The sequence below is a fragment of the Topomyia yanbarensis genome, chromosome 3 (genome assembly GCF_030247195.1).
Source record: "Topomyia yanbarensis strain Yona2022 chromosome 3, ASM3024719v1, whole genome shotgun sequence".
NCBI classification, from domain to species: domain Eukaryota; kingdom Metazoa; phylum Arthropoda; class Insecta; order Diptera; family Culicidae; genus Topomyia; species Topomyia yanbarensis.
Genome location: NC_080672.1, coordinates 269647368 through 269667973, shown reverse-complemented (window position 1 = coordinate 269667973; position 20606 = coordinate 269647368). Strand labels below are relative to the sequence as shown.

Sequence of the window (20606 nt, the reverse complement as noted above, 5' to 3'; positions counted from 1 at the left end):
CGAATGTTTACATTACTGGTATTGAAATGAATTTTTTTGTAACTTAAATTTTTATTCATTTATGTTTGGGTTTACATTTTGTATAATTTTGCAGTCAAAATGGTATAGCATTTGCTTTGCGTATTTGATGAGCTTCGTTGGTAGATGGTTGCATTTCTGTTTGTGTCCGATTATGAATGAACTGCTAATAGTTGTGGTAGTGAATTGTTGAAATGAATTGTGTTGTTCATATTAATAGGTTCGAGTAATTTCGAAAGTTGAAAGGCTTATTATTGTTATTATTATTTTTTCTTTCTGTCTCCTTCTGCACTGAGTGATATCAGAGAGGCGACTCTACCATCAAAACCCTAGACTTGCCACTTGACTACCGGCGCCGTTTTTGAGATACTTATTCGTTGAATATTATAAAAGAAAAATACTATAAAAGAAAGTACAAAACTTCTGTTAAAATATATAGTTATATAATATAACAAAAATCTACCTCACCGGCAATTTGTGTATGAAGAGACACTATTTGAAAGAATCCTGCAGCGAAAAATGCGAATATCTAAAAAGAATGACCCTCGAATCGCGCACTTTGATTCGACATAATATCGATTGATTTCAATGGCTGTAATATTAAATATTATCATCTGTAAATGTAGTTGAATTATGATTGAAAAAAGTGTGGTTTTTTAAAGTTGGGAATTGACTTTTTCCAACTGCATCGTATCAGGAACAGTAAGAAATTGAGAACAACTTTGTACGAATCAATGTAACTTTTGTAAATCATATAGTCATCATCTATTAACAAGTTGAATTTTATTGGCATATTGCTAAATATTTTTCTAAGATTGTCATAGCGTCAGGACAATGATTGAATGAATCGTCGACATTGTAGAGTTGACGTTTAACTTTCCTTACTAAATCATTCCTCATTATTGACGGAGGCGCTCTTCAGCCCCAAACAACGTCTTACAACTATGAAGATCAGATTATATCACATGGGGTGGAAAGGTGGCTACAGCAGTTATGCCTGTTCAATTATAGGGGCCCCTCAACTCAATTGTGCCCAGGGGCCCCGAGTGGTCTTAAGACGGCTCTGGTTAGGGGCAGCCCACAACAGCGTCTGATCCCCATGTTAGGGGCGGTTGATCATCGTCCGAGTGCTAGTGCTAAACTATGCACCATGGTTCCTCGCTAATGCTCTAAGCTAAACTATGCACTATGGTCCCCCGGAAATTCAGGAGGTTGGTGTCAATGGTGCGAACGTTTAGTGATTAGCACACCATCTACCAGAGTTGCGGAAATTCACACGAACTGGGACAGCTTTCATCGTGATGGGCAAAATGCAAAAGCGTGTGATCGGGTGGTGGCTGATCAATGAAGAAATGTGCAGGTTGAGAATCAAGGGTCGGTTTTCAACATTTGCAAAATTAACGTGCACAGCCTACACCCGGAAGCACTGATGATGATAATGACAGAGTGGTATATTCGGCTTTTCAGTCAATAAATAATATCGAACACTACTTTTTTATCATGTCCAGGCGTTTCGTCCGTTGGTTTCGGCCAACGGAAGCATTCTTCGCGAAGCTCAAGCACGAATACGACAGCTGCCCACAACGTCAAAATTATCATAGGAGATTTAAACGCACAGGTTGGGCAGGAAGAAGAATTTATACGGACTTTTGGGAAGTTTTGCGCACACCAGCTGACGAACAACAACGGCCTACGACTAATTGATTTCGCTGCCTCCTAGAATATGGCCATATGTAGTACCTATTTCCAGCACAGCCTCCCATGTTTATTTATTTATTTATTTATTTATATATATTTAACAGAATTATATCCATCGTACTTTGAAGTCTACATGGACAGATAGGGTTACAAATAGTTATAAATAACAATACATCTGATAAACTAAATTAAAACATTATCCCATTAAACTCAAAAAACTCTACCACTGCGGTGAATGTCCGGATGCATGCGGTAATCGGTTCGTTGGATCCAAACAAGGTACGCTGAAATCTCTGCTGAAGCAGTGTTGTATTTCGCAATATTCTATTTGGAATCCGAAAATTCACTTCCGAACGAAGCTCTGGAACATCCATCTCACCGTTAATCAGTTTTGCGATTATTAGCGCTTGGTGTAATTTTCGCCGGCGTTGCAACGTATCGATTCCCAGAAGTTGACACCTATCCGGATATGCTGGACAATTTACCTGGATCATGCCACGGTAGCTTTCTTAGTGGCATGCGCACAAAACATTTCTGCACAAGTTCGATTCTAATGCACTACGTTATTTGATGCGGACACCAGATCACTGAGGCGCTTTCGAGAATATAGCGGACGAGTGAGCAGTACAGTGCCTTCAGACAATGCGGATCGTTGAAGTCCTTAGCTATCTTGGAAATAAATTCCAACTGTTGCTTTTGAAATGAAAATCAGCGAGCGTTGCAAATCGAACGTCAGTTTCGCGTCCAATTACACTCCCAAATCACCGTTAATTCTACAATCGAACTGCACCGGGCATAAAATACGATGGAACGTAATCACTTGACATTTTGCCACGTTAATGGCAAATTAGTTAGCCACAACAATCCACGAAAAGTTGCAGTAAACCTTTTAGGCGCCAACAGTCTTCTGCAGAACGAACAACAAGGTATAGCTTCAAGTCGTCAGCATAAACTAGTTTGAAGATGGTTCCCAGTAGCAATGCGATGTCGTTGAAAAATAGTATGAACAGCAGAGGTCCCAAGTTACTCTCTTGTGGAACACCACCCAGTCAAAAAGGGCAAGTTGCTGGCTAACGGGCTATTTGCTAACTCGGATGCGCTAATTGCCAGCAATTTTCCAGCAAATTGCTGGCAATTAGGGGACTATTTCAAATGCAATATTTGGGCGATTTGCCGCCGTCATTTTTTAGCCGCTGTCCCGAGCAAACGAAAAGCCCATAATACACCCATGCTCATGGGGTTTAGCATGGGTGTTTGAAATGGGTTCAACCCATGAAAATACCATCACCATGGTCCGGTTGATCCCATATAAAATACCTTATGTTGGTGTATTTATGGGTTATTGAGACCATTTTATGGTGTCTCGATGGTTGTGAATTTTGGCACGGACCATGTTTAAAGTCTTTTCAAGGGGCTATGTGGTATTTGAAACCATGAGTATTTGCTCGGGGTACTCGCCCTTAAATCACCCCCTAATCCCCCACGGAAAGCGCCATTTAATCGCCCTCAGTTGCCTAATATGTGAAATTACAAATAATACTTATTTTCGAATTCACTGTCTACTCACCAGGAATGTTATGCACCTCAGAGCAAATAAAGAGAAGATTAACAAACGCTCTTTGCACTTTTTATGCGATCCACCGCTCTTCTCTTTCGCAATAAACCTCTTCACTCCGATGCGTGTTGCTCCCACACGTGTATTCTACTCCATGGCTGCACGCCACAAAGAGTAGAAATAAAGAGGCTCTTTAGTGTGTATCTTGGACCCACGCGCACGTAAGTAGAGAAGGCAACCAAAAAACATTTTTAAAACGTTCTTCCGATCAAATTTTATCTGAATTGTAGTTTGATTCGCTTTCCTACCTGCTTTCCAGTGAGGGGAGGCAGAAAAAAGTAGTTCTTCAAGGTGACTCTTTGAACGAAATTGTGCAGCTCTTGATGCACAGATCTTACTCTTTTTCGTTTTCATGTTTCTCTTTGTGCGGTCGTTCTGCACATCGCAGTGTTTTTGTGCTGCTCTATTTCTAATCGGTGTATTTCACTCTTTGTGGCTCATTGTGTGAGCAAATAATAAGCCTGCTACTCACATAAACTTAACAGTATACTAGGTAATCACCATCAAACTATAGGAAGAATCAGTGGTGAAATTGGTATTGCACACCAAAACTTACCACAATCTGACTTTCATTAAGACTTTAGGTCAGAGATCTTGTTCCACTATACTTACACACGATTCCACAGTTTCCCACATTCGTTGGCTAAATGAAGTGCACTAAACAAACAAAATACAAGCGAGAACACGCCAATTGTTAAAAAAAAACAATTTTAAGCTTAAGCCAAACATGAACCGCCATGTTAGAAAAACGCAAAAAAACAACCAAGTCCATTTCAGCCACCAGAAAATTTGACTAAGTATTGAAATTGCCTTTAAATCGCATTCGCAAATTGCATTTGTTCCTAGGGGCAATTAGCACAGGCGAGTTGAGTCAAACGTCAAACTGTTTAAATCGCCTGACCATGTTCGTCCGCATTTTTTTTACCGGGCAGACTAGTTAGAAAATTGTGACGATATGCAGTAATCTAATTTTACACGCAGAATTCTTCCGAAAAGATATGAATCTAATCAAGACACAAATTGTGAAAAAATGCTGAGATGAGACAACTTGCACAAAAGTATTCTATGATCAATTTTATCGAATGCTGCTTTCAGGTCAGTGTAGATGATATCCATCTGCGTTCTGGTCTCCATACTAGCAACACTTAAATTTTCATTTTTTGGGTTCGAGTTTTCAGGTTTTTCGAAATTTTAAATCTCGGGTTCGGATTTTTTCAATTTTATAATCCGTACACCTTTAATCGGTACCTTATTCACGCCAGCTGCCGCTTACCGCTGCTCAGTTCTCCCAGCGTTTCGACACTGTCGAAATCGCCAGAATTGAATTCGCTATTTACAATTTTATTAGAGCTGGTATGTGAGACGTCCAAGGATCTCTACTGGCACGAATTTCAACAGTCTGCCAAGAAGATATTATATATTTCTTTATGCTTAGTCCCTCAACAAAGGCTGTCTATCGATTCTAATACAGAAACACTGATGATGTGACTATCAAGGGTACGCCAGAAAGCCTTAATTGACCTCCTTCGACACCAGCTAGGCCTTACTAAACCGTAACGCGGGTGGCGGCGTGAAAACTGTCGAACAGGAGTTGAGAACAGATTGAAGCAGCATCTGATGTTGCTCCAAATGTGTGTGATCCAAGACAGACTTGGATAGTCCATCGACCCTAATTTGCATACCGTGCATAACTTGGCTCACTGTTCTCCATTCACCCACAGTAGATTCGCAAACAATAGAATGATAACAAAATGATAATAAAGTTTCCCAGCGCTAAGAGTTGCACACCTACTCAAAAAAAAACGCAAACAATACACGAAATAACAGTGCTCATTTCTACGATGGAAATGCCGGCAGCCCTTGCGAAGCCGCTATTCTACAGTTGCCTACCGCTCCACCAGGTGTGCTCACAGAATGGACTGACACTTTCAATAGAACCAAGTGTACCGAGAGGAGGTGGTAGGGAGTGAAATGGTTGCGGCTCGTCGCGTGTCAGTGTTGCTTCGCGTGATATGAATCCACAATCAGACCACGTCTGAGTAGGACTGAAGTATTCTCATTTTAGGAATCGTGATGACACTTCAACGTTAGCGACTGCCTTTTTACGGTAAATTTTCCTACGGAATCAAAACAGCATCGGATTTATATATATAATCCTTCTAAACTGAACAGGGCGGTTTACAAAGGTAAACGAAAGTAAGTCTATCTTTGATTAAATATTCATCGCGAGGGTATTTCACCCTCCTACCGCTAACTCGCGGCGAACTGCTTATGTCTGCAACACAATCACTGCGAACTGCTCTCTCCAGCCACCACAAGTGGATAAATGGCCCAACATTGAATGCTGTTGGATATAAAAATAAAGCCCTCTCGGTCGTTGTTTGTATGTGTGGATACCGTCGAGGATGGTTGGATGTCCTTGCTGGGATGCAATATGAGCTTGGATGCAATAACGATCTTTATATGTACCTAGATACATATGAGGTAAGGCTAACTGCAAGAATGGCACAAGTCTCAGGGAAATTGTGTTGGCATTAAACTGAAAATCTGAAATGACTATCTTTATCTGTCGTGTACAGATTTCACTAAAATTATTTAATCAAAGGTAATGTTTATTTAATAAAAATTGTTTTATAAATATATTAAATCTAAAAAATACGAATATAGTTTTCATTATGAATATTTGTTTATTTAGTGAATTTCTATATAATTTGAATGTTATTTTCGTAAATGTTTATTGCTAAATGTTCAAAATTGATCGGAACAGCTACAAAAAAATGAAAAATCGGAAAAAGTACCCTAGGATATTATGTGAAGAAGTACGGTACAAAATTTTAAAACAAATGATACAGTAGATTTTGAGTTATCATGTATAGCGCACAACAATTTTTACGAGGTGCCTCCGAAGATTCACTATTACTCCCTCAATACAACGAACATTTAGGAAAATGTCGCTCAAATATTGAATGGATATACTAACGCTGTCAGTACTGCAAAAAATAATTTTTGAAAACATGTAATTATTTGACCGATTTAAAAATACCCCCGCTTTCCTAAAATAATTCTTTAAATAAAATAAATTTCTCAAATTTAAAATGATTGGCCAGATGGCCAAAAAGTTATGATTTCTTTTTTTTTGGTCACTATAGCACTGAAAACCTGTTATATTACACAAGGCCAGGATTTTGCATTTGATGGAGCTCCTTCCAACCAGGACGGCTCTAGTGATAAAGTGTGATTGTCTTTCATTTTTTAACGACGCCTCTACATGTAACATTGAGGAAACATATGCGTTTTGAATGAATTGAAAGGAAATGGACTTATCTTGCTTGATTGCAGATGCCTTCAAAGAATGATTTTATGTGTAGAAATATTGCATACATTTAATTAATTATTAGTAAATAAAATCAAAAATAGTATGATGTGGTTCATATTGCAATGGTATACAATTTTATAAAATCAGTCCTTATGAATAATAATAAATAATTTTAATTTTAATCAATTCTGTTAAAGTTACTTTATAGATCGAAGATCGAAGAAATAGTTTTATTTATTCATTTTATCAATACCTAAGTTATCTATGGATATACCACAACAATTTCAGAACCTAAGTTGAAGTGTTTTCTAAGATATAGAATTGCAATACATAGGAGCGTCAAATAGGTTTACCGAGCAAAGTCGAACATCAAAATTACAGCAAGTATGATGTCAAACAACAGGGTGAAGCAAGATGAGGTTTATTTTAACCCTAGAACGTTGCACTGGGGTACAAATGTACCCCACGCTTTCTTTGGGGCCGCGTGAAAACGAGAATTCGGCATTTACCGACCTGAGACCCTAACCATAATTCAATTCCTAGTAAGAGTAGGAAAAGAAAGTATAGCCAGTTTGCTTATAACCTTCGTGGAAGCAGGTGTCAAAGTTGGCGTGGGGTACATTTGTACCCCAGTGTACGGTTGCCGTTAGTGTTTCGTACTGTCAGTGGAAATTTGATTCGTGACAATACCAGTTTAAATACTGGTTGTTTTACTACGGTAGAAATAGTAATTAGTATTATATTATCGTTTTTAATACATAGTTTATTTAATTAATTTAATTTAATTTTGAAGCGGAACAAAAAATCGTTATCATTTTTGCTGATTTTTATTGTTTTAAAAATATCGAAATTCCATTTTATACCGTATCAAGATCATTCTTTCAACTTTTAGAATCATTTGATTTTTTCAAATCGGTTGAAAATTCGCAAAATTATAGTAATTTTTGTGAAAAATGTCAAAACAGCGATTTTTTTCACTTTTTATTTTGTTCAAACCAATTTATGTATCATTGATTCAATAAATTTCGTACTTTCACCTAAACAGCTGTTTTTGCAATTAAAAACGCTTTTAATCCACCTAACAGTGTGATGAGACATTTCTTATAACTCTTATCACTCTCTTCGGATATTATATCGTTTGAGAACATTTAGAACTTGATGCTTCGCGATGTTTTTGATAACACATACTACATGGGATAGTGGCAGGACTCAGAGAATCGCTCAAATCAGCATAGGACAACATCAGTGCTAGAAATCTCAAACCAAATCAATGGGAAAGCGAAAAAATGACCCATTATATAGACATACAAACAAATTATTGCTAATGCTCTGTTAATAAAACATCTAAATTCCTCAATCAATGCATTGTGGTGGGAAAACTGAATTTTCCTAAAGGGGTTATGTATATTGTACTGAGTCAAAAAAAAAACATTTAGCCTATACATATAATTGGTCATACAACAAAAATAAAATTCTCATCAAAATCGATCAGGACCTGCTAGAGTCGAATGTAAATCGTCATTTTTCATAAATTTCTCTCTACATTCGGAAAGTGTTATCCTCGTTATTAATCATATTACGTTTTCGTCTCAACTTGACGCATTTCCAAAATAAAAACCCGTTTTAATCCACCTAATGGTGCAATTGTGCTTTTCTCATTTGTCCAGACTACGATTCCATGGCTGGTTATGTTCAATACAATGGTGGAAATGAATATTACATGTTCAGTACAATTTTCACATACGAACAATGGATCGACAGCCACGATCTTGAGATACTATGTGATACTGAAACATCGCTTGAAACCAGCGGCGGATCATTTAGAAAGATCCGGGTCCTGCATAAAACTTTCAACTTGTTAAGAAATTTTAAACTAGTTTTAATTTTAAAGTAGCAACCCCTCACTGCATACTCGCTCCGGGCCGGTATGTTCACATTTTTTCCACATACACACACATACATACACACACAGACATTTTCCGAACTCGACGAACTGAGTCGATTGGCATATGACACTCGGCCCTCCCGGTCGCGATTAGATTGACGAATTTTAGAGTGAATGAGAAAGGCAAAAACATTTTTAGCAAATTTTGAAAGTTATGCATTTTTTTTTGGTGAGCAGTTCTATGTTTCATAGACATTAAATCAACTTCAACTTCACTTCCTATTAAATAAAGACCCTTATTACAATACATCTCTACAAAAGCGAGCTCAATTTGAAAAGAAATCTGAGGATTATTATTGATTACAGAACTCTGGAATTTTCTATTGGAATGTTTTCAGGCAGGAATTTGATATTGATGCTATTAGACAACTGTGAAATCAAGACCAATAGATCAGTTACATATCAGGAAGGACCCCATTCCGACAATTTATCAAAAGTCCTCATGATGTTTACAACAACAGGTTATCAATCTACGGATCAGATAATTGTTATTGTAATATTGAATTAAATCAGTCTGCATCAATAAATTTTCAACTTCAATCCAATTTATTTTTTTGGTTTGGTGGGGGGGGGGGTTGTATGGTGTTAAACCCCAAAACCTTCTCTTGGCTACGCCGTTGCTTGGAGTTATTTATTTCGCTTTCCATTTTCCGATATGTTTCAGATCGATCCGATGGTTATAAGTTAGAAAAATTGCAGTCAGAAGGTTCGCACAAATGAACATTTTGCACTGATAAGTTATCAAGTTCCTTCCAGATAACTTGGAAGTGTTCGGTGATTATTTCTAGCGGTTGTAGATAGTAAAATGAAATACAAAATTCGTTTTATCGAAATAATGTTCAGCTTATTTCAATGGATTATTACTATATTGCACAATAAATAGGCGAGAAAGAGTAATCAGCAAACAACAAGCCATAACTTTTAAAGTATTCAAAATAGATATTTAAAGTCTTTAGTAAAGTTATTCGCAAAAGTAAGAGCTACAAATTTGCTGAAGACATCATTTCGATATAATCACTTCCAAGAAAATTTGTGAAAATATCTCACTCATAGGGAGATTAATCAGCAAAAGCACAATACCAAAAGAAAGGGCATATTGCCGCCATTAAATTCTCCGAAGATACTATTGACCTAAAATAAGCCGTTTTGGCGTTAATAATAGATTACATGTTTTTGGTCATATTTCTGACAATGGGAAATGATAAAAATCTTTCGTCCGCCTTTAATGTTAAATATCTCTTTTGATAATAGTCCGATTTCAACAATCCATAGCTTGTTCGAAAGGTATTTGTTAAAGTTGTCTAAAAACATATAAATTGTTAATCTATAATGTCAATTTCGGCAGATAATTTAAAAAAACTGTAAAAAACGCCATTTTTACGCATTCAAACATTCATATCTTGGAAACTAAACATCAGAATCAAAAACAAATTAATAGCGTTCATACTGTTTTTTAGTTCTTTCATTTAAAATTGGTTTGGATAAGATCGGTTCAGCCATTGCTGAGAAACACGAATGAGAATTTGTCCGTTACATACACACACAGACACACACACACACACACACAGACATTGTCCCAAATCGTCGAGCTGAGTCGATTGGTATATAAGACTCGGCCCTCCGGGCCTCGGAAAAAATCTTGAAAGTTTGAGCGAATTCTATACATTTCTTTTATAAGAAATGTAAAAACGAAGACAATGGTGTATTATACATTTCTTTTGTTTGCATTTTTATCTGCGAAAATTGCGATCAAACGCGTGGGGCACATTTGTACCGCAGTGCAACGTTCTAGGATGGAAAACGCAAGTGCAACGTTCTAGGGTTAACATGGAATTTTCTAGTGATTAACGAGTGCTAACAGCAAACTGTCATGCTAATGTTGTTCAGCATTTTTTTCATTTCATAATAGAATGACTTACACCGGCTCACCGTCCTCAAATTGTTCAGGAATATCAGGTCCAAATTTGAACCAAATCTAACAAATGTAGCTACCAGACTAACGTCCAGGAGGTTTGTATGAGATTTTTGACCAATTTACATGGATAAAACACAGTAGGTCATATTTTCGCCGATAGGTGCTACTGTATGCCTCAGAAAAATCACTGAAAACGAAAATAAAGAAGATAATTTTGTTACCTACAGCTTTGTCAAAGACTGTATAGCAATCCTACTTTGCAAAAAATTATTAAACTTTCATGGTGGTAATTTGATTCCCACGAAAATTTCTATTTGTTCGATATAATGGTAAGGTTGAGCTGAATAGCGTGTTTCGAAAAATTTTCTTGCATAATATGAAACCTGTTTTGGATAAAGAATTTTAGTTCCACATTTTACCCAACTAGCATTAACTTTTCAACGGAGAGGGATAGAAAGTAGGTGTTCTTTACAAATTTATAAAACGGGCATGTTGCTGTAATTTCTCTGAATATTTCCATATTCTAACTTTCTTCTTTGAAATGTTAGGGTTCTGGTGAGACTATGATTGGATTAAGTGGTAAGTCGATTGAACTTTTACAAATTTTTTTGTTGTTACTATGTTTTAATTGCCGCAAGGTTCTTCTTATCGATTTTGTTGACTATTTTCGGCAAATTTGAGACTAAGCGAAACGAAAGCAATGAAATTGAAAGCCGGATAGGTATTCTAGAGCGAATCAGTTATAAACTTAGAACGGAAAACTAGGACTAGGCAGGCTCATATGAACATGATCGAAAGGAAAGGTTTTCCGTTCTAAGTTTATAACTCATTCGCCCTAGAATACCTATCGTTATTCAATTTCATTGCTTTCGTTTCTTCCCAAGTAACAATTGAAGTTTTATAGCACGCTACAAGTGCAATATAAGTTTTATTAGTGGCTATAAAACTATCATAAAACCTCAATATAAGTGCATCAGCATGGCATCGACTTTTTTCGGAGTTGGTCGAATGCCGTCGGCGCTGATCAGGTGTCCTACGAATTCTAATTTCGGCAGTCCGATCTGACACTTGCTTGGATTGATGATCAACCCGTTTTCGCGCAATCGTCGAAAAACTTCGCGTAGTTGCGCTTTGTGTTCTTCTTCATCCTTCGAGGCGATGCTGAAGTCGTCCACGTACGGGAAAACAAAGTCCAAATCGCCCAGAATTTCATGAAGCTGGCGTTCCGGAGACCGAATGTCATGAACTTGAATTCAAAAAGGCCGAAGGGTGTTGTTATTGCCATCTTTGGAATGTCCTCCGGTGCGACAGGGATCTGATGGTAGGCACGTTTCAGGTCGATGCACGAGAACACTTTCTTGCCATGCAGAACGGTGGAGAAATCCTGGATATGCGGAATGGGATAACGATAACGGGAACAGTTATGGCGTTGAGTGCTCGATAATCTCCGCATGGTCTCCATTTTCCGTTACTTTTACGTACCATGTGCAAGGGGCTGGCCCAGCAGCTTTTGGAAGGTTGGCAAATCCCCTGCTCCATTAGGAATTTAAATTCAGCTTTTGCTTCATTCAATTTGTCCATCGGGAGTCGTCGGGGGCGGCAAAAAACGGGCGGACCTGTGGTTATGATGTGGTGTAGAGTTTTCGCTTCGGTTGGATGGAGCCCAATTTTAAGCACGGTTATGTCCTGGAACTCCTTCAATATTTCAGCAAAGGGATTGTTCACGTCGAATGTGGTAATGATGTCGGCTTCGGAATCCGCTTCAATGGTGCCGAATTCTAGCCGTGTTGTGTTGTCTACGAGCTTGCCGTTTCGCAAATCCACAAACAGGTTAAAATGCTTAAGGAAATCAGCGCCTAATATGGGTGACGAAAATCGTGAAAATCCACTCAAAGGGGCGACGAAAACCAATGTTGATAATGAGGCGTTTCGTTCCGTAGGTTGGGATTGAACTTCCATTTGCGGCAAAGAGCTGTCTCGATTAAATATACACTGAAAAAAATGTTGTGTCATTTTTCATAAAAACAAAAATTAATGATAAAAATTCAAATTGCAAAAAAAAAACCATTTTTTGTAATTTTTTATATTTTGTCAACAAAAACCTAAGGAGAAAAGAAATATTTTGAATGTAATTTCATGATGTAGAAATTATCAGAAAAAAGTTTTTCTAACAATAACTTTATACATGCTTTTAAATACCATACTAATTGACACACAAAACTGTAATTTTATTACAGAATATAATTCTAAATATCATTTTAAATCAAAATGCATTTAACAAATATCTTGCAAAATGCGATAGTTTTCGAGATATTTGGAATTTTGCTCCTACAAGAACAATTAATTCATGTAATTAAGTCCTTTTTAAAAGTTATTCGCGTTACCCCATCATAAATTGTCAAAAGTCTAATGTTTATCGTTTTACAGACATAAAAGAAGCTTTTTCAGTGTATTTGGATCATGGAGAAGATTTAAATAAAAAAGTTTTCCTAACAACAACTTTTGATACATTTTCATAATTCATACTATTTGCAGTCAAAAGTAGAATTTTATTTTTGAATATGATTCCAAACGCCATTTTAAATCAAAATTTTTAAAACAAAAATTTTCTGAAATGTGGTAGTTCTCCAGATATTTTAAATTTTGTTTAAACCCAATTATTTTGTTTTATTACGACCTTTTCAGAAGTTATTAGTTTTTCGTAAGACCCATAACATTTCCTGTAACTTTGCCATTGCCATCAAGGCGATATTGTAAACCATTTGAAAGCTATACAGGGTGTTTGGTTCATGGTTAAGAACCTCTCGAGGGGTGATTGACTGTCATATTTGGAGAAAAAAATCGTTCTACACATACCATCAAATCTCAATCTTAACAAAGTTATTGAACTTTTTGTGTTAAAACTTTTAACATACCTCTAACTCAAAAAGTATACTTTGTATTTCAAATATTTTAGGTCCACTGAGAAGGTAAGAAAATTTCGCATTGAGTGATGCCCACACATGTTTCAGCTAATGAGTTTAAGTAGCCTTTTCAAAGTAATTTATTGAAAATTAAACAATGTTAATCGATTTTTCGTTCATTTCTTGAAAATCCTAATAGTTAACTTCATCATTTTAATAATTCAGATTGTTAGTCTTGAAGAGCTACATAATTCGTTCTTTGACATGATACACTTACCTTTTCTTATTTTCATGAGTTTGGGTTATTCAACTTGAATATATTTATCTCATTTTCACTAATACCAGCTCTAATTGAAAAAGTATGGCACTTATTATACTTTTTTTCTTTTTCTTCAAAAGCCAGGAAAATTTTACAGAGAAAAATGTATTAATACCTTTCAGTTAAGTGAATTTAGTATTCTTTTAGAAGTAAATTAGTTTATGGTTAATGTTATTATTAGCATTTTCGTAAATTTTCTAAAAATCGTAAATAATAAACATAACCATTATTATCATCATGGAAATAATGCATCTCAGCAAGTTCTACAGTTCTTTCTGTGACTCCATTCAATTATCTCTTTTGGTTTCGACGCAAAATCGTTTTTATCACATCGTTTCATATGCAAAAATAACGATTTCGAACCCACTACATGTGTGGCGAGGTCATGCTATGTTAACTATTAAATAGCAGCAAAATTAAAAGAGATACATACAAAGTGTCAAATAAAAAGTTATAGAGAACATTAATGGGCATCAAATGTACAATAGTAACGATTAATTTTGTTGATTAATAATTAGAATAATTAAAAAACTCTCCAAAAACACAAATTTTGAGTTATTTCGTTAGTAAAAAATCATTTAGTACACTTAACTAAAAGATATTTGTACATACACTGATAGGACATTTTCTCAGCTTTCCAATAAAATCTTGTAAATAACGATATAAAGCATATTTTTTAGATTAGAGTCTTTTGAACACTTGCAAGTCGGTTACAGGAAAAGTATATTAATAAAATTACAAAGAAATGAGAAGAGATAGGAATATGACGTCCAAGAACAAATTATGAATCGTCCTAAAACCCAACTTTTGGATAATGGATATTGCTATAATGATACTTCACTATTTCGAGAAAATTAGCAAAAACCTCCTCAAAAACACTAACTTTTAACTACTTTACAGCTAACAGGTAATCAAAACTAAATAATTTAAATATATGAGAACATATTCAATAGGAAATTTTCTCACCTTTCGAATGGAACTAAAACATTTAAAATACAAAGTATACTTTTAAAGTTAGAGGTATTTTAAGACAAATAAGTTTATTACACAAAAAGTTCAATAACTCTGTAACGGTCGAGATTTGATGGTATGTGTTGAACGATTTTTTCTCCAAATATGATAGTCTATCACTCCCTTAGAGATTCTTAACCATGAACCAAACACCCAGTCAAAGTATTATCCAACCATAGGATCTGATGATTAAACTATATAGTTGAATTATATTTCGGTTGTTTTCAAGTAGCTTTCAAATGGTTTACAATATCGCCTTGATGTCAATGGAAAAGTTACAGGAAATGTTATGCGCCGTACGAAAAACTAATTGCTGCTGATAGAGAAACGCGAATAACTTCTGAAAAGGTCGTAATAAAACAAAATAATTGGGTTGTTAAAACAAAATTTAAAATATCTCGAGAACTACTACATTTCAGAAAATTTTTGTTGCAAGAATTTCGATTTAAGCCGAGCAATCCACGCAATCTCCATAGGTATTACGGATGTTGGATTTTGTTAGTTTCGCAGGAAATGGGGTGCGGACTGGGGTGATATATATTTGTATTTGATGCATTTATTCGAATTTTATGTTGGGTGGATCTTACCAGATTGGATGTCACGTCTTCCTCCTTTTGAATTATCTCTGTAGTTAATGAATAATATTGCTTCTTCAAGCTTTTGATTTTCGACTAGAATAATGATTTTCGTTCTGCCGCCTCTGACGATGGTGGGAAACGGTCGTAGGACCACCGAACCGAGAAACGTTGTATGTGATGCTGTTGTCCGAGATATCGCACTAGTTTAATCATCACATAATGGTTTGATACGTAAACACCTGAATTTAACTTTGGCTTCCATTTTCTCCTACTTATAATCCGATCATTTAAAATTCGAATTAGTTGCCAACGAACGGAACCGCGAATATTTTATTGCACTTTGTTGATCACAGACTGTTCAATCAACTGCGCTATACTATTTGATTAATTTCAGATTCTATTTTCTTCAGTAAATTTTGCACGAAAATTCGGAGCCCATTCTCATTTTTAGATAGATCACAAAAACAAGAAATTTGCACTGTTCCCCATACGTCATCATTTCACAGTTACCCAATGGGTCTATTTAAGGAAATTGTCAAATTACACAGAACCAACAAACTTTATTCGCGGAAAATGTTGAGCATAAAATTTGTTATAAATAGCAATAGACTAAATATTTATTATTTTTCATGGCACATTTACTCTGGCTGTTTCAAAATAAACAAATATCCACTAAAAGAGATAGAGTTATCAGAAGTCTTCCAAATTGTAGAAATACGAGTAAAGAATTAGAAACCATGATATATGTGGGAATGAATTCTTTTATTGCATTATGATTTTATTGCGAATGTTTCACAGTTCCTGCTGTTCCACCGTTACCCTCTCTCTCCTACAACAGCGCGAGTGCTCGAGGGTAAAAGTTTGAATGGGATTTTCGACCACTTATATATATTGAGAAAACTCCCTGGCTCGCTTTTTTATGAAAGATAACTGAATTTCAATGTTGTTAGCAGAAACTATTCAACTTTTAACGAAGGGATGTCTGAGTTAGTTTTGTATGGGGTTTAACGTATAATAGTAAATCAATAGCCGATCCCCACGAATTTAATTTGTTTGCGGAAAATTGGTTTTAGCTAAATAGTTTGTTTTTCAAAAAAAAAAATTAATGCATCATATTAGTCATATTTTGCTTGGATAATTTTAGTTCCATTTACTACGCGAACTTAGTCGCACAATTACTGAAATTTAGGAATCGATTAGAATTTTTGGTTAGGGAAACATGGGGAGACTTGATCAGGTTTTCAGCTAAAACTGCATAAATCTCTAAAAAAGCCTTCAATCCCCCAAAAATCATCCAGATATAATGCGCAAAGTTATTGCGCGTCTTCATGATTTTTTGCAAAATTTTTAATTTAATTTTTGAAAAGTTACAAAAGTTTTTCTGTGATCGTTTTTTCTGGTCAAGTCTCCCCATTGCGGGGAGACTTGACCAAGGCGTGGGGAGTCAAATTGTAAGAGAATTTTGAAAAAACATAACAAAAAATAATGACATAAAACATACTGTAATTATTTTTTTCCCTATTGTCGAGATCCTTAGGTAGCAGTAAAAAATACAAAAGAGTTGCATTTGATAAATTTTGATTTTTTTAAATGCATTTCTTTTTAAGGATTAACTGTACTGCTTGCATTGCACGTTCACACGTCACGAAATCAGTCCTACTATTGCTAACTTTACTTACAAATTTTAAAATATAAAGACTTATGTTTGGGGTGGGATTTTTTTATGGCGTGATTAACATTAACAGTAGGTACCAAAGCATAATAAATATTAGGAATTTTGTATCTTTCTTCAGCTGATCGCCACTTGGTCAAGTCTCCCCACAAAATCTTGGTCAAGTCTCCCCAACATTAGTTATTGCGTTCAATTTCATGCGAATTGTAGTAATAACTATTCCAATGTTCCAGTTTATGTAAAATCATTTCACTGCTTCACAAGGATTAAGATGGTATATTAGCCCTTTAATAGTAATTAGTAGTCGAGTAGATATGTCCATACAAAGTTTGATAAAAAATTACATCATTTAATGCAAATTTATTAATCACGTAATATTTTCTGCAACGAAAGGAATTTTTACTCCAAACTTTCAAAATTACCTTAAGGGATCGAAACAAGTATAAAAATATTTTTGAAAAAAAATTAAGAATCGAATAGAAGACGCCATAGCCGAAAATAGAATTTTGCGCTTGGTCAAGTCTCCCCATGTTCCCCTACTTGGAGCATACAAGTTGCCTAATTCCATAGGGCCCAGATGAATTCTGATCCATGATGCGCATTCTTAACGTGTGATATTTAAGGTCTACCGACGATATGAAAAATAACTAAGTTAATATACGAGAATAAATGACCCATCTAACGAAAATTATATTACCACCTCGTGTATATGTATAAGATAGCTATAAATTCTCCTTGGTTTCATTAAAAAATCAATATGTAATAACCTAGTTTAAGATATTTAAAATGTAAAACAAAATTGGCACTTTTAAGCTAACGCTACCATGTCTTATTAAATGAACGATTGAATAATATACGAGAATATGCTTTAACAACTAAATTAATCAGCAATGCCTGATAACCTAACTGTCCTTAGCGAGAGAATAGCTTTCCTTCGTGTGATTTTCTATATTGTTCAAATATTCAATTACAAATTTCCATAAGTCAGATTTAAGTTACCACAAATGAAAATTTATGACTATACTAGTGTGAAACGCAATTCGTTTACTACATAAAAAATGCTTCAGGGGATATGGCACAGACAAAAATAATTAAAAAAATCACACTTACTTTATTTGATTATAATCTCCAGCTAATGCATCCCACATAGCTGTGTGCGTGTGTTGCTCGCTTGTGTACTGCGACTCAAAAACACCAACAGCCTCCAACAGTGCTAGACCAGCGAACCTGAAAACACCGACTTTACCTATTCCAGTCCATTCGAATCACGTCCCACGAGAACAAGTAGAAACGACCATAGGCATTGACTAAACTTTCCATCGAGTTTACTTAGGACTTCGAGAAACAACCCTATTACGGTGCCGCATTTTGATACAGAATAAACATCACTTTATCAGCGTCGGTATGCCGTTGCACTGCGGAATCGAAGCTTTCCCGTAGCGGAATTCACAAAGCGGAAATAGTGAAGGAAAATAATTACACCCTGGTTCTGCTTGGGGCTAACAACAATCCTCACACCCCCACCCTGAAAACCACCCACCCGGCCAGTAAAGCAGTGAAAAGCACAGAAAAAATGCACACCGTTCTGAATGATGTGAAGGAATGTCTACGAAGATTTCTGTAGCTTTGGAGCAAATTATTAGTAGATTTCAGAACCCAGATTCTCACTTTTCAAATTTTCACTTCAATTTGGATCAAATCTTAGATCAATTCCACGATTAGAAATTATAAGCACCTTCAGCAGCCACAAACAATTCAACAAAACCTTGGGGAGTTTTCCGGCAAACCGTCCACTTTACGCAAAAGATGAAATGCAAACTAGGTGGTGTTCGTGTAACTCCGTTTGAAGTCCTTCGATTTCAACATCACAACCATCATGAAGGGTACGCGCGAGAAAAACTAGAGAGAGAGAGAGGAAATCAGTACAAGCATTTGCGTTGACAAACACAGCTTCCATTGCCAGGCTCCGGAAAGCTGCTGGTTTTTCATACTATGCATATCTCTGTTTTGTAAAACTACGCTGTGCGAGGGTCTCCAAGGGCTGCTCGGCGCCGTTAGCTGTTTTCCTCTCACTTTCTCCGCTCAGTGGGGGGCTCTCCCAGCCATGATGATAACAGAACATGCGCTTTACCCATCCAAGGTTAGGTGTACTTTCATATCAGAGTAGGTGCACAGTCAGTGGTTGGTTTGTGCAGTTGACGAGCTTTCTGGATTTATTGTGTTTTGATTTAGGTTTAGCTGTTTGATTCTGAGTGATTAGGTACACCACTAGATTTTGCATCATTATTCATAGCTCGCATTCATTTGTGATATCAGAATAACCAAAGTGGCTTGACTTGGTACCACACAAACCAACAGCTTACTGTAAATCCCTGGAATGCTTTTATACAGTGTGACCAACTAGGAAAACATGGTTCGGGACAGGAAATTTTTTCTTGTCTGGCGGCTCTATTTCAAGAACATACTTCAAGGAAAACTGCTCCAACGGGATGAGATAAGAAGCACCAAGTACGTACTACTCAAATCTAAGCACACCATAAAAGCATCACATTGGCGTGTGTGCGAATACCCATTTGGTGGTTCATCAAACAAGAATTTTATATGTTTTGTAGCATTACTGTTTTCCACCATATAACAAGAATTTATTGTTTTGCAAGCATATCTTCATTATGTCTTCAAATAATATGGTATGTTGTATTGCTTCAAAGTGACATAAATTTCTTTTTCGATAAACTTACGCACTCAATCTCAATCGATACTTGCCTGCATAAGATATGTCGGTTGCATATCATGTCTTCGTTGTTGCAACACAAACAAATGCGAAATTCCTCTCATATTTCTTAGCAAGTCCGTTTAACTGACTAAAACAATTTTGAACAAGTATAAATTATCAAATACTGAGAAAATTTCTAATACGAGTTGGTAGCGTATAACTGATATACGTGAAGTAAATGATTTTTTATATTGCTAGAAATCATTCGTAGCTCTCCCAACACACTGTTTCTTTCTATTCCGAGAGTCTCCTAAGTACCACGAAACGACTTTCATGGACCTATATTTGTAATAAATTTGTATAAAGAAATTACACGAAAAATTTTAATTATTACGAAAATATTTCGTATTGTAGAGGTCGGACTCGATTATCCGGGGATTTAAAAAACCTCACGCGGATAACCGAATCACACGTATAATCGAGTCATTTTTTCTTCTATTATTTGAAATTAAGCTTCATTTGCGAAGAAATTGTAAATAAAATGATCAGGGTAAATTTTTCTATTAATTCCTATAAATAATATTAAATTAAATATTAAATATAGATGTACCTATTTTGGCCCTAGTCGATTCATCAGAATTTTAAGGCTTGATTTATATTTTCAGTTGATTTTCATTTATTATTTTTATTGATAACGAGTTAACGGTATGTATTAGTTATTTATAGCTATTTGTGCAAGCATTTTTAATAAGGTGTGTCTTTTGCAATACAGGTCAAACTCGATTACCCGGGGCTTCGATCTTCCGGGGTAAGTGATTCGATTCCTCGTATACTAAAAAAAAAATAAAGTAAATAAGTAAACTAGGGTCATTTTAGTTAGATGGGTGTGCGTTGTACCTCCCC

General features: G+C 35.8%; 1 protein-coding gene across 6 annotated transcripts in view; it reads right to left on the bottom strand.

Annotated features, from left to right (window-relative positions):
- Positions 1-20606, bottom strand: part of LOC131691411 (uncharacterized protein DDB_G0283357) — a 351896-nt gene that overhangs the window by 266103 nt on the left and 65187 nt on the right. Inside the window, exon 1 of one of the 6 annotated variants that reach the window (XM_058977779.1) lies at positions 18659-18815. The exons of 1 other annotated variant lie outside the window; for it this stretch is intronic. The gene's annotated coding sequence lies outside the window, so the exon portion shown is untranslated. Of the gene's footprint in view, positions 1-18658; positions 18816-20606 lie in introns of those variants that run through there. 4 more of the 6 variants (XM_058977781.1, XM_058977780.1, XM_058977783.1 and 1 more) reach the window with 4 other exon arrangements.